Source organism: Amphiprion ocellaris, chromosome 3, assembly GCF_022539595.1.
Source record: "Amphiprion ocellaris isolate individual 3 ecotype Okinawa chromosome 3, ASM2253959v1, whole genome shotgun sequence".
Taxonomy (NCBI): domain Eukaryota; kingdom Metazoa; phylum Chordata; class Actinopteri; family Pomacentridae; genus Amphiprion; species Amphiprion ocellaris.
In genome coordinates this window covers 34,508,904-34,522,376 of record NC_072768.1, presented here as the reverse complement: position 1 = coordinate 34,522,376, position 13,473 = coordinate 34,508,904, and the positions used below count along the sequence as shown (strand labels likewise).

At 37.4% G+C, this 13,473-nt stretch overlaps 1 long non-coding RNA gene across 1 annotated transcript; it reads right to left on the bottom strand.

The window, feature by feature from the left end:
• Positions 1-7,821: 7,821 nt before the first annotated feature.
• Positions 7,822-12,361, bottom strand: LOC129348187 (uncharacterized). Its single transcript, XR_008600662.1, has 3 exons — positions 12,268-12,361; positions 8,051-10,401; positions 7,822-7,987 (listed from the first exon to the last, which is right to left on the bottom strand). It is a non-coding gene; the product is annotated as an uncharacterized LOC129348187 (long non-coding RNA).
• Positions 12,362-13,473: the final 1,112 nt, after the last annotated feature.

Below are 13,473 nucleotides of genomic sequence, written 5' to 3'. Positions count from 1 at the left end.
GGATAATATGGTACTATCAGGTCTTTAAGATATGATGGAGATTGGTTGTTGTTAAGAGCTTTATATGTCAGAAGAAGGATTTTGAATTCTATTCTAGATTTAAGAGGAAGCCAATGAAGAGAAACCAGTAGAGGAGAAATATGATCTCTCTTGCTAACTCCCGTCAGTACTCTGGCTGCAGCATTTTGGATCAGGTGTAGATGTTTCAGAGAGCTATTGGGACAACCTGATAATAAGGAATTACAGTAGTCAAGCCTAGAAGTAACAAATGCATGGACTAGTTTTTCTGCATCACTCTGAGACAGGATGTTCCTGATTTTCACAATATTTCTCAGGTGGAAAAGGAAGTCCTACAGATTTGTTTTATGTGTGAGTTAAAGGACATGTCCTGGTCAAAGATAACACCGAGGTTCCTCACAGTAGTACTGGAGGCCCATGTAATGCCATCCAGAGTAACTATATGCTTTGAAAGTAATTCTCTAAGATGTTTGGGGCCAAATACAATGACTTCAGTCTTGTCTGAATTTAGTAGTAAGAAATTATAGGTCATCCAGGTCTTTATGTCCTTAAGACAATCTTGCAGTCTAGCTAGCTGATTAGTTTCATTTGGCTTCATAGATAAATACAATTGAGTGTCGTCAGCATAACAATGGAAATTAATACAGTGCTTCCTAATAATATTGCCTAAGGGAAGCATGTATAATGTTAACAGTATTGGTCCTAAGACAGAGCCCTGAGGAACTCCATGATTAACCCTAGTATGCTCAGAAGAGTCATTGTTGACATGCACAAACTGGAACCTGTCTGATAAGTAGGATTTAAACCAGTCCAGTGCTGTCCCTTTAATGCCAATACAATGTTCTAGTCGCTGTAATAAAAGTTTGTGGTCGATAGTATCGAATGCTGCACTAAGGTCCAATAAAATAAGTATAGAGACCAGTCCATTATCTGACGCTATGAGAAGGTCATTAGTAACTTTCACCAGAGCTGTTTCTGTGCTATGATGCACTCTGAAGCCTGACTGAAACTCTTCAAACAAGCTATTCCTTTGTAAATGTTCACATAATTAGCAACTGTTCTTTCCAGAATTTTGGAGAGAAATGGGAGGTTGGAAATTGGTCTATAGTTGGCTAAAACATCTGGATCTAGAGTGGGCTTTTTAAGTAAAGGTTTGATTACAGCAACCTTAAAAGCCTGTGGTACATAACCTGTTACTAGAGAGAGATTTATCAGATCTAACATTGAGGAATTAATTAAAGGTAAAGCCTCCTTGAACAGTCTAGTTGGGATAGGATCTAAAAGACATGTCGATGGTTTGGATGTAGAAATGTGCCATATGATGAAATAATGTAAAGGAGGCAGTGAAAAACACTCCAGAAAGGTTTTCTTTGAAAAAAAAAAAATCATCATGAATTTTGGCGCAAAAAAACGCCTTACTATACTATGTCAAAAAAAAAATGTGATTTTTCAACATGTTGTAAAAACGAGCCATATGATGAAATAATGTAAAGGAGGCCGTGAAAAACACTCCAGAAAGGTTTTCTTTGAAAAAAAAATCATCATGAATTTTGGCGCAAAAAAACGCCATAGTATACTATGTCGAAAAAAAATATGTGATTTTTCAACATGTTGTAAAAACGAGCCATATGATGAAATAATGTAAAGAAGGCCGTGAAAAACACTCCAGAAAGGTTTTCTTAAAAAAAAAAAAAAAACATCATGAATTTCAGCGCAAAAAAACGCCTCACTATACTATGTCGAAAAAAAAATGCAATTTTTCAACATAATTAATTTAATATGGATGGATGACACTGAATTAGAGTCTGTATTAATGAAACTGAGTTAAGATGTGTCTGTCATTAAATAGGAAATTATTTCTCAGAATTCACAGAGAAAAGTCTGAAATGTTTGCTAGGTTAGCGTCCCACATGTTCTTTGGCTCAGCTAAAGCTAACTCTCTCTCTCTCTCTCTGGATCTCTTGAGTTGCTTGTTGTTAAAATATCTTGCTAGAGGTGCTGAAGCTCAGAAAGTCTGAGATGTTTGTTCAAAATAAGCTCATTCTCAAGTCTTATCTGAACTGTCCTCTTTTGTTTGAACTTTCCCTAAACTTAGGAGTTCATGACAGAGCAGCATATCCAGACTCAGTTTTTCAAATGTTTGTTGCACATGCTCCCGACCAAACCAGTCCAGGTGGAAGACGATGTGAAGAGAAAGCTCCAGAGGATGAATATCACACATTTACGTTGGAAATAAATGTCCTTTAATTAGACATTGTCATGCAAAAATTGGATTTCCCTTTAATGATGTTCAAATCTTTGAGTGTTTTGTTGCTGTTGGTTTCTAAATGTTTTTTGACACTCGGCCCCAAAGATTAAAACCTTTTACGGCTCACAAGCTGCAACAATTTACACATTATCAACTATCTTTCTGACTAAACTAAGATAAAAAGTGAAAAACTGCCTGATTCCTGCATCATGAATGTAAATCTTTTTGGTTTTTATGACAGTAAACTGAATATATTTGGGTTTGACATTTTATAAACCAAAACAAGAAATGAATTACTGGAGAAAACAGTCAACAGATTAATGGTCAAAGAAAATGTGTTTTCCAACATATATGGCTGAATTACTCCATTACAAGATGCATACAATTTAAATTCAATTTTATTCATATAACGCCAATTACAGGTCAAATTGTCTCAAGACACTTTATTTTTATATTTTTTTGTCATATTTAAAATATGACAAAGCAAGAAATTTAAAGCTCTTGACTAATCCAATTTATTATTTGGTTTTTAAGAGACTAATGGACAATTAAAATAACTTTCTCCACTAAAACTAATAAACATGAGGTCAAATAGAAGGAACAGTTTTAAATACTGCAGTCCCATGACGACAAGAATAAAGTCTGTCAACAAAAAGTAAATCTGCTGGTGGATTCCATTAAAGTCCTAATAAATGATAATAAAGTGTGATACTAAAGGTTTGTGGTGCTAAAAATGTCAAAGTAAAGATATGAAGTTGAATATCTGCATGGAGGTTGATAAAAGTTGACCTCCCTTCATTTCTCTGGAGCGACTCCAAGGATTTTATGGATGGTGGTTAAAGACCTGCTCTTCTAGTCATCTTCCTTCTTGTCGCTGTAAAAAGTCAGTCCATCCTGGCCGACTTCAACACCTCTTCATGACAATTTGTTCTGCCTCCGACCTCGTGGAAACTCCAGAAACTCGGGAAAACCCGTGGAGACTCGAAGAACTCGTGGAGACTCGAAGAACTCGTGAGGCGGGGGAAGGTGTGGTGGGTGGTGGGGGAGTAGAGGGGGGAGGCCGCCACCCACCTCTCCACCTACTCTCCGCCCTGACTCCACCCAGACTCCGCCTTGGCTCCACCCATGTGGTCACTTCAGAAACTACGATGCCAAAGGGACGACGAATTTATTTCTTTTTATCTGATCTGTAGCTCAGTGAGTTAAGGATTTGCCTGTGGAGCTGCAGGTCGCTGGTTCAAGACCAGACACTTCTTAAATTTTCTCAAAATCCTGACAAAGACAAACAAAGAAAAGGCCGGTGGCGGGTCTTGAACCTGCGACCTTCCGCTTGGTAGCCTGTCCTCTTATCCTCCTGAGCTACTCGCTCAGATACTAATTCTTCTTTTTTTTGCGCATTTATCATCTATTTTTTGCCATTTTCGAGTTTTTTTTTAACTTGAGTCTCGACTCGACCGTTTTTCTCAGGGGGTTGGACTTCAGCCTTTGTGCTGGAGGGTTGAACCCTCAGTTCCAAGACTTTCCAAAGCCTCCAGACCTCCCGAGTCCTCAGGACCTGAGCTTTCACACAGTCTGAGGGCTGAAATTTTCTAAGTCCCACAGTAGTTCTCTGTTAGTTTGATCCTTTAGACAGTCTGAGGGCTGAAATTTTCGAAGTTCCTTAGTAGATCTCTGTTAGTTTGAACCTTCAGACAGACCGAGGGCTTAAATTTAAGAAGTTCCTGTGTAGATGTCTGTTAGTTTGAACTTTGAGACAGTCTGAGGACTGAAATTTCAAAAGTTTCTCAGTACTTCTCTGTTAGTTTGAACTTTCTGGTTAACAGAAGCCTTAAAACTTGTGACCATGAGTCTTGATTTCACATTTAGACCATCCATCTGAGTTCTTCTCAGACCTTCACCTGTGGGTTTTTTAGAAATCCTGAACAAACTTTGATTCTCTTCACTGAACAGTAAAGTTTGCGGAGATCAGAAGGTAATATTAGTTTGATCGATGCCTTCAACTACTAGTAGACTTTATCTGGAAAGCTGTTTTCTGAAATGAGTTCTTGGTAAATCTGTCCACAATCAAACCAAGAACATAGAAAGAGGAAATGTTTGAAGAAACAACTTGATGTTATCATTTCAAACTAGAAAACACTTCAAGACCTTTATCTGTTTTTGCTCTTTTTGATCATTTTGTTGTCTCTTCTGTTAATTTGATCTTCTAAAGTCTAACTGGTGTCTTTTCAAATGTTTTGTCTTTAGTTTGATTCTTCTTAAATGTTTAGTTTTGCTCTTTTCTCACCTTTTATTCTTTTCTAATATCTGATTTGATTTCCAAATGTTTTGTCTTTTTAATGTTTGTTGTTTTTTCAAATGTTTTATCGGCTTGTTTGAAAAATTTCCTTTTCTTTCCCAGTGTTTAATTTTTCGATTAAATCTTTAAGGTTTTTCTTTTTAAATGTTTTACCACCTTTTAATGTTTAATTTTCTTTTTAAATGCTTCATTGTATTTTCTGTTTAACTCCTATTTAAAGTTTTATTGTCTTTAAGATTTAATTTTCTAATTAAGCCTTTAATTTTTTAATTCAATGTTTTGTCTTTTTAAAGGTTTAATAATCTAATTAAATGTTTTGTATTTTTTAAAAAAAATTGAAAATTATTCTTGTTTAATTGTATTTTTTTAACTGTTTAATTATCTAAAATATTTCATCTTTAATGTTTCATATTTTTGTTTTAAAAATTTTGTTTAATTTCATAATTACTTGTTTTGTATCTTCTGTTTATTTAATTAAATATTTTGTCTGTTTAATATAATCTAATTGTATTTAATGTTTAATTTTCTTTTTAAAAGCTTTGTTGTATTAAATGTTTTCCTTTGATTTAATTGCTTTTTTTTGTAGTTTATTTCTTTAATCTTTTTTCTGTCAAGATTTTAACCCCAACCTTAGAAATGAAACAAACCCTTAAATGACAATGAAAATACTTCTGTTATCACAATCATGAGTTAATCAATTATTCAGTTTATCAATTCAACTTTATTTGTTTAGCACCTTTCACACAGACAACAAAACTAAACAAGCAAAGAGGAAAAAACTATGCTAAAACTATGATTAAAACTCAAAAACATTAAAAAAAAAAAAAAAAAAAAAAGATTTAACATGGTAATAAAATATGTTGTGTCCAGGGGATGGAGGGAGTTTATTGAAGTCTTCTTGGGCTCACATGGGAAATCATTTAAAATATAAACTTGATATTCAGTCTCAGGAAACTGCAGAGCGACAGAAGAACCAACAATATCTCTGTTTTCTCCTTTAATGAGTCGACTCTTCTTGTGCTTTCAGACCAAAGAACTACAGACTCTTCACAACCTGCTCAAACTCTTGGTACAGGACCTCACCACACGGGTCAAGAAGGTTTCCATCTCATTTCTACTCTGAAGCTCACCTTCTCCTGCTCAAACTGCTGACAAATGTTTCTGCTGCTCTAAAGTCTGGTCTCCAGAACTTCCTAAAAACTCTCAAAGTCTCTTCTGCTGCAGGTTGCTATGTAGAACTGTTCCAGAAAACCTCACTAAACCACATGGAGGGGCCTCAAGATAGTCGTCCAAATGAAACCATACAAAAACCAAACTAGTACAACCCAAACGCTAAAGTCTCCTGCAGCCTACCAGAGAACCTCTGAGAACAGAGAATCAGGACAGGAACTCTTACCTTCTGGACAACCAACGCTGGTTCAGAAGCAAGAATACAGAATGTGTCTGACCAAAAACCTCTAAAGACTCACTACAGCCAAGATAAAGACACAACTCAGCTGCACCAAATCCACTAATCGCTGCACACATTAGCACCATGTGCTAACTGTGGCTAAAGAACCACCTTTACCAAGACAACTATCCAGTACAAAGCCCTAAAACACACCAAGAAACACATTAAAGACGATTTTACTGCTGGAAGCTGCAAGCCAACACCTAAAGAACAAATGAAAGCAACGGAGCCAAACCCGGTTCATTGGTGAAGAGAAACAGAGTAAATGTTTGTCTGCAGCTAAATAAAGCAGGAAGACACTGAGCTGCTCAGGTGTTCCTGATAACACCAAGCAGCCACCTGGACAGCCAATAGGAACACAGCTTACTGGAAGTCCAGAGGGCTGGGTTAGTGAAGGAAATTTAGTTTAAAGTTGAAGCAGAAAGTTAATAAAGAAAGTTGAAAACCACCTTCTGATACCTGAAATCTCTGAGTTTTCACACAAAGAACACCTGAACATGTCAAACTGGTTCCATAGTAGAACCATCATTGTAAAAACGTCATAGTATGGTGTGTTGCTCAAAAAACACGACCCGGCTGTCTAGGGTCACTGAGGAGCAACACAAAAACAGGACAAACGCTGGTTTCCAGGGGGTTAGGAGGTTATTTATTTGAAAGAGTAAGTTTACAACAACACGTGAGCAGAAAAATCACAAAGTCTGTCTTTAGTTCAACTGAAAATAAGAGTTTTTGTCTTACATCCACCTTAAAGGAACATTCCACCAAAAATCCTTGGACATGCACCTAAAATGTTGGTTTAACTGAGTATTCCATCCAAAATCCTCAGAGACCTGAGAGGCTGGTTAAAAGGAATATTCCACCTAAAACCTCAAATATAGACCTGAAAGGGTGGTTTAGAAAAAAATCCTTCAATGTAGACCAAAAAAAGTTAGTATGGATGAATATTCCACCTGAAATGTAGACCTGAGAAGTTGGTTTGAAAGAATATACCATCCTAAACATCCTTAAATGTAGACTAAAAGACGGTTTGGAAGAAAATTCCACCTAAAATCCTCCAATGTAGACCTAAAAGGTGAGTTTAATGGTATATTCCCAGAAGAACCCTTGAACATTGGGCTTATTGGTATATTCCACCCAAAATACTTGTACATATACCAAGAAGTCAGTGTAAAGGAAATGTAGACCTAAAAGGATTGTTTAAAGGAATATTTAAACGATTATTTTCATTATTTAATAATCTGTTATCAGTCAGAACCCTGGCAAACTTATTTTCATCAGTTTTTTTTAGTGGAAGTCACAAATAAAGGAGCTCTTGGTTTTTCCCGGCGTTACTGAGTCAAAAGCTGCTGTTTCAACACAGAACGTTCACATGCATCCATAAACCTCTCAGCACTCAAACACCCACAGACAGGAGGCCGGCTGGACCGAGGCTCGGCGGCGTCCTCAGACCCACGAGTCGGGGAGTCGCTGAACTTGTTGGTCCATTTTGAAGGCCTCCATGTGGTCCAGTAGAAGTCCACGTAGTCGGTGTTGGCTTTGAACCACAGCGACTGGCCGCCATCAGGTGGACCGGCTCGTCCTCGTAGGGCTCCTCCTGTTGCCTTGAGGGAACCACAGGAACATTCAGTAGCTGTTGGAGTTCTTCCTGTCAGGCTCGTGGTAGAACGGCTCTGAAGAATCTTGTACTTGTCTTATCTGGAACAATCTAACAGCCTAAACTGTTAACAGCAGTGTAAAGAAGCAAACACACACGCATTGATTAGGACACAAACTAGATTTATTTTAGAAAACAAATCAGCTTAGAGGCATTTGTTCACACATGGCTGAATAGGAGGCCGTCCAATCAGATTCGAGGTCTTCACTCTGTAGGTTGTTTGTTCAGTGAGACTCTTGGACCTCCATCAGCTGACGTGGATGTTTGATGGTCTTCTTCTCTAGTGCCAGATGATTCATCCATGAATTCAGCAGCTACAGACTGAAATGAAGCTCATGCTGTCGTTATTGAATTCCTGTTCCAGATCAAATGTTCAGAGCTCACCTTGAATGCAGCTGTCTGCTGTCTGATAGTTTTTCTCATTGTAGTCTTCAATAAAGTCTTTTTCCTCATGTCAGGATGTGGTGAGACTCTTTCTCAGTCTCTGCAGACGTCCCTCATTGTGCATCTCCAGAGAAGAAACAGAAAAACTGCTCACTGCTTCAGCATCACAAACGCTCTCCAGCATTGAGAGTGTTTTAGGAATTCATTCATTGTGTTGTGAACTTTGAAGGAGCAGAAACTTTACAGCTGCCAAAGATATGAGCTCCAATTCTGGATGTTTTAGGAAATTAAGTTCATCAAATGAAAACTTGATTTTTGCTGATAACTCTCATTAAATTACTGAAGAAATCCAACATAAAAACCTGTAAACTCTCAGGCAGCTTTTGTTAAAGTTTGTCTATAATTCTATCATCATGTTCTGGAACCAGGACTCTGCAGAAGTTCCTTCAATCAGATACTTGTGTGTTTCTATTTAAGGCCTCAGGTTTGAACGTACAGCAGAGGATTAGAAAGGAGTGATTTTAATATTTAAATCAGTCCAGTAAATGTTTGGCATGAAAATGATTAAAATTTTGATTTAGATAGATTTGTGTCAAATAATATTGTAGAGTCTCACTTAAATATATCCAAATGAGTTCAGTGTATTTACATTTTATAGAATATTTGATTTCTTAATCTCAATACTGTAGGGTCTGACCCTAAATATTATAATAATGTCAGTTTAAATAATATTTTAGTGCAGAGTGTGAAGGAAAAATTACTCACTTTCTCACGACTGAGGTGGTTCTAGTTTATGACATTCTAAATGCTGAGTCATCCCAAATGGTCACCCTTGACTCATGGTTCTCCTAGATAGAAGATGCAAACTTGCGTATGCTCTCTCTGTCCCCTAATATGACCCTGAGACAGACAGACGCTTGGTAAACATAACATAGGGATAAAAGACAACTATCTGGCTGACGACGTCAGAACAACAAGATTATATTGCTGTGTTCCTGTTCAGATGGATCCTGAACTAACAGTCCTGCCTCCACATTTAGAGTGTAACATAAACATGGCACGCCTTCCAAACGGTATATATGCCCAAGACCAGAGAGACTCCTCAGAACTGATGCTGCCAGTGCTCACGTCACTGTGTTACTCACTGTATCATTTCTCCTGAATTCAGTAAACCTTATTCTCATACAACATAAGCCATCTGAGTCTCCAGAGTGTCCCTGGGTTTGCCTCCTGATTCCTCTTTCGACATCACAGAATTTCCTAACACAGAGTCATAAACTTTAATCAGCTAAACTTACATAATAAATATCACTGTACAATCTTAACCTGAACATTCATATTACTGAGGTAAATTTACATAAATCATGATATTCTAGAGTCTTAACTGGAATATTTCTAACATTAATCTTTTTGTATTGTGCTGATAAACAACAATAACCCGACTTTCAGATAATATTTGTTGTCTGTGAGACTAAATTCCTCCACATTCTGGAACTGGACTGCATTTCCCAAAATGGAAACATGGACAGAATTTAACACTCATGTATCCATGGCAACGCAAAAGTTTCTGCTCCTTACCAAAGTTCACAACACAAGTAAAGATTTTAATGTAAAACTTCAGGGATGACTGCTGACCATAAGTATTCTGATCAATACTTCATGATCAATATCAGGACAGATGTTACAACTCCAGCTGTTGCATTAGACTGCAGTTATTCACAGAGAAATTAAAACATCACATTCCTCATAAAAACTAGATGGGACTTTTATTAAATAAAGTGTTGGTGAATAAACAGTGTAAAAAGTGCACAGCAGCTCCATTAAATCAGGAGATGTGAGACTTCCACAGCATGGATCACCATCTGCTGTGTTGATTCATAGCTGAATGTCAGAATGAACTGAGATAGAAAAGCTGCTTTGAGCTGCAACATTACGGTCTGACAATCCAACACCATCACAGTTTTCATCTGGTTATTTTGCTCCAACATGCTGTGAAGTTCAGTTTTTACCTGAATCAATACAGAGATTCTATTTCCAACCAAGACTGGAATAAAAATTAGAATGTTATGAGGTTATTAATGCAACTAAATCCTTTCAGATGGAAGGATTTACTTCTAAGTTCTAATTCAAGTTTCAGTTGGAGCACATTGCATTCACAAAGAAAAACAGTGATACCTCCACAGCAACATTTAATAAACCTAAAGCTTCCCTGTTGGCTCATTGGTGGAGTTTGTTACTGAGCATCTGAACCTTAAATCCAGTGAGACGACCATCTTCAGTCCAGGCCAGTCAGAGAACTTCAAGACCTTCCATCAGCTGGACCAGATGTGGCATCATCTCCCTCTGAACATCTGGATGACAGGAGAAAAGACAGAAATCAAGCACAGATTACAGAAATACAATTTATTCACTTTCATCATTTTATAAAAGTAGCATGAACTTTATTAAAACTTGACAATATCAGTAATGAAAGTAAATGTTTTTATCTCATGTTGAAGCTAAATTTAAAGTCAATTTTAATGACAGTTTATCCTGAGAGGAGTGAGAATGGAGCTTTTCTTTCCTTTTTAGAATATTCCCTCAAAATATTCTGTTTATTATTGGCTTTAGAAGCATTTTTCTTTATTTATTTTTAGATACCTCAGACTGATGCATTTTGCTGGTTTGCAAAGAATTTCATGTACAATGACAATAAAGATGTTCTATTATAACATATTTTGCTAAAACAAGAACTGCAAACCTTCTCTACCATCTCTCAGGCTGCAAAATTCCAACTGCAACAAAGAATTATCTGATGTAGTTATTATTATAATCTTTACTGAACCAGCCCTGGAATTAATAAAAATCTGTATATGGATATGAGTCCCTCTGATGGGACCACTATGGAAGCCATAGTAATTATTAACCATCTTTTAAAGGGAAAGATTAGGTCTTCTTCAGGTGGATAAAAAAAAAAAAATGCTCTCCCTTTAAAAAAAAACAAAAAAAAAAAAACTGCATACAATAAAGTAAATCTCTTCTGCACTGCACACATACTACACTTTTGTATAACTGGATGTCAGAGTAAAGGCAGACAGATCCACCAATCAGCCACAACATTCTGACCACTGACAGCTGAAGAGAACAACATCCATCATCTTGTTCTAATGTAACGTTCTGCTGGGAAACCTTGATGTTCATGTGGATGTTTGACATGTACCACCACCTAAACACTGCAGGACAAACAACCCCCTAGTCTCCATGGCAACAGCAGTCCTTGATGCCAGCTGCCACCCTCAGCAGGACAAACTAAAACTTCTCAGGAGTGGTCCGAGGAACACGACAGAGCTAAGCTGTTCACCTGGGTTCCACACTCCCCACATCCAGATCTGATTGATCATCTGTGGGATGGTCCAGGATCAGCCTGGTCTAGGTAGAACCCACCCTGCAACCCACAGGATCCACAGAATCCACAGGATCCCCAGAGGTTCTGATGAACCACTGGGTCAGAGGAGTTTTAGCAGCATAAAAGGACCAACACAGTATTAGTCAGGTGGTCAGAATGTTATACTGTTATATTGTCATGCTGATTATATGATCAGTAAATGTTACCATCAATTATAACGTCCACATTGATCAAGAAAAAAAAACAAACTATCAGTTCATTCAGAAACTGTGGGGTTAAACCTAAAAACACAGACCTCAACAGCAGTTTGTTTCAAAGCAGAACACCAGCCAGTTTTCACTAAAGAAGCTTTCAAAGCAACAATTAAATGACAGTTTTGTTCTCATTAAGTTCACAGAGTCAGAGTCAGCCAGAATAATGTATACACACATCAGGAAAAGAAAAACTTTTATAAATATTTCATTTGTATAAGTACTTCTACACATATAGATACCTCTTTCTAAGTTTGATTAAATCACGATAACTCTGTGTCCTGTTGTACGATGTTTTCCCAACAGATGGCGCTACCCTCATGAACGGAGCATCAACAAGTGACATCTACAACAGAACAGAAATGTCTGGAAGCCAGTGGCCACCACTGAGCACCTCTTGTAGTTGTAGAGGCCAAAGATAACTTTTATTAATCTCGTGATGTCTCAATAAATTTGGTATTGAAATATTTATGCAAGCTTTTCTTTTCCTGATGTGTGTAAATATTATTTTGGCTGACTCTGTATAATGGGTTTCTGACAGGTCACCAGGCAACATCTTTTTATAATAATGACAAACATACCTGCATTCTACAGGAGTGATTTTCCTCATGTGCAGGTAAAGATGTGGGAGGAGCTTAGAGATGGCAGGAGTCATCCTCACTAATTCAGCTTCCACCTAGAAACACAAAGACCACAAACAAACACACTGATATACTCTCAAACGTTCAACCTCACAGCCTCAAAATATCTGTTTAGTAAGTATTGTGTTTCTAAATTCTGCTGAAAGCATTGGCAGACATTCTCTTACAAGGTTGTGTAAAAAGCAGCCTGTCCTCTGAGCTACTGAGAAATCTTCCTGAACAAAGTTTCTACGTGTAAATCGGCTCAACAAAAACTAAAGCCTCAGTCAGAGATAACAGGTATCGCAAATTATAAACAGCTTTCTTTGTTAACTCAGACTTTCTGCTTCAACCTCACATAAAAAGGGAAGTTTAACTCATCAGGTGACTGAAAATGAACGGCTTGTGCAGTTCTAGATCCAAAAGTAGGATGTTTCAACTCATGTTTTACTACAAATACATGCAATAATAAATAAATACAATGGCTGGTTGTTAGTTCATTCACTATTAATGTCATTTTATACACTGGATTGAACTTGAGCAGTGGAAGAGAGAAGGAATTTAATGAAATTATGGAGATTCAGAGAGGTAATGTGCAATGTTAAGTTAAGCACGGTTTAATTCAAACCAGCTGAATGTTAAACTTCAGTGCAGCTCAACGGGTTTCAGTTAACCTTAAAGTAAAATAACTTTTTTAAAAGCTAAAATACACAGCAAAGAAATACAGGTTGAGAAGGTTATTCTAATAATGAGGACAGCTGCTGCAGCAACTAACACAGGTGTTCAGCGGTTAGTTAGCCACCTGTGCTAATTAGCCCGCTAGCTAACTTAGCTGCTTAGCTAGCTAACGTGTCCGGACCAACTGCTCAAACACGACAAAACACAACTCTTCACAAGTCGCTGACTTAACGTACAACAAGACAACGCTACTGGTTAGAAGTATTTATTTTCTTACCGTGTTTTACTCCAAAAACAAGGTCAACAGCAGCCAGAGATGCTACCAGACGTCCCGACAACATATACATATATAGCAGACTCGATCCGCTAGCGCGCTGTCTTCTATATATATCTATGGTCTGACCAATCACTGCTCTCTGGCTCCGCCCTCTGAGAATCTTGTTTGGCTCCACACTTGCTGATGACAACTTCCGGTCTCAGAAAATGACG